General features: G+C 39.6%; 1 pseudogene; it reads left to right on the top strand.

Annotated features, from left to right (window-relative positions):
* The first annotated feature begins 1,345 nt into the window (after positions 1 to 1,345).
* LOC118607412 lies at positions 1,346 to 1,464 on the top strand (annotated as a pseudogene).
* Positions 1,465 to 1,842: the final 378 nt, after the last annotated feature.

The following is a 1,842-nucleotide window of genomic DNA, read 5'->3' as shown; positions in this document are numbered from 1 at the left end:
TTCCTGGCCAGATTATCATAGAGCAGAGAGACCTTTCTTTCTCGCTGACTTCCACACTGGTTCAGGGGCTAATTATCTATCTCTTGAATTTCTGTAATAATTTTCTAACTTGTTTGTCTTACCCAAAGGCACTTCCCAAAGTGCAGCTCCAGTGACATTACTCGACTGCTCAGAAAGCTCCATCAGGTAAGGACATCCAAGACGCCAGAGGCACACATTATCCAAAAAATAGCAGGGTCTAATTAAGGTAAAATCCTCACCCTCAAAGTAAGACAATCACAACGTCTGCCCAGTGGGATTTCAGAACTGCTATAGACCAGTGACTGCTGTAGGTCTGCTGTGCTCCTCTCTTCCAATGCGAGTATAAAACAGCTCCACAATTATATATAAGAGTAAAGGGCAAATACCTTATCTCTTTAATTCACAGGACCAAGGAAGAGTCCATTTGAACTAAGAGAAACTTATGAAGCACCCAGAGATCCTAGGTAGAGCAACTGGATTTGTGTTTGGATTGTCTCCCCTGGGGAGAAGGTGAATATGACCTATTATGAAAGAATCATTGGAAAAGCAGACTGAACAGAGAGATCAATTCCATATATTGACAAAATCTCATTTCATATCCCTTTTTCTGCACACATAAGAAAACCACATTTCCCAGCCTTCTTTGCAGTTGGCCGGAGCACTGTGCCTGAGTTCTAGTAGATAGGATGTTTGCAAAAGCAAAGTAGAGCACTTCCAAGACTGGCTCTTAAAATATCCTGCATAATCCTTCATTTCCCTCTTCTGTATGCAGCAACCTAAGATTATGCCCACCGGGAAGCCTCCATCAGCCTGGTTCTCAGAGGAACTACAAGGAACAGAGTCCCTCTTCCATTTAGCCTTGTTAGATATATATATATCATGGTTGGGAAATAATCTTTTTGACATTTGACAGCAGTTGACATTTCAGGAACAGCCTAGCCAGAGCTGACTATATGATAACCCCAGCTGGACAACTGATAAAGTATACTTTTGGTCAAAAAAGATCCAGAAGAAAGAGTGTGGTTGCAATTATGCAAATGCATCCAACCTTCAGAAAAATTCCTCTCAGTGATATCAGGGTCCTCTTACTATGAAAAATTAGCATATGTTTATCATCATCTACATGTTTACCTCAATCACCAAAAACTGCCAATCTTGGCCAAAATTAATACCATCGAGCTTTGAGCTTTTCTTTATTTCACCAAACACGAAAAGGGGGATAAAAGGCATTCATTTTCCCTTAAATATCTGTTGAACAATCTAGAAAGTAGCTCAAGTTGTTTTAAAACGTTTTTAAGCAACTCAACTTTAAAACTCTCAGGTAGTCTACATCCATGCCACCCTGAACAAGCCCAATCCCATCTGATCTCAGAAGTTAAGCAGGGTCGGGCCTGGTTAGTACTTGAATGGGAGACCACCGAGGAAGACCAGGTCCTGTAGGTATAAAAACATTTAAAAAATTTTTTCAAAAGGATTGTAAGCCGACAAGGTCCTTGCAATCTGAGGTTAACCAAAGGTTGTCTCACCTTAAAAAAATAAACAAACAAACAAACAAAAAATCCTCTCAGGTAATAATCCAAACTGAGGAGACTAGTTCTCATGTTGGGTTGTCTTCAATTTTTGGTTTAAAGTGATGTCTTCTTAATATTTGTAGTATATCCAATCTGATCATGGAAAGTAGGGAAATTTACTGATCTAAAAGATAAATACCCCCATGTTCACTGCAGCATTATCCAGTGGCCAAGACATGGAAACAACCGAAGTGTCCTTTGACAGATGATTGGATCAAGAAGATGTTATACATAGATCCAATGGAATATT

This window comes from Rousettus aegyptiacus, unplaced genomic scaffold (assembly GCF_014176215.1).
Source record: "Rousettus aegyptiacus isolate mRouAeg1 unplaced genomic scaffold, mRouAeg1.p scaffold_m13_p_8, whole genome shotgun sequence".
NCBI classification, from domain to species: domain Eukaryota; kingdom Metazoa; phylum Chordata; class Mammalia; order Chiroptera; family Pteropodidae; genus Rousettus; species Rousettus aegyptiacus.
The sequence above is the reverse complement of the archived record's forward strand: the minus strand, read 5'-3'. Positions and strand labels throughout refer to the sequence as shown.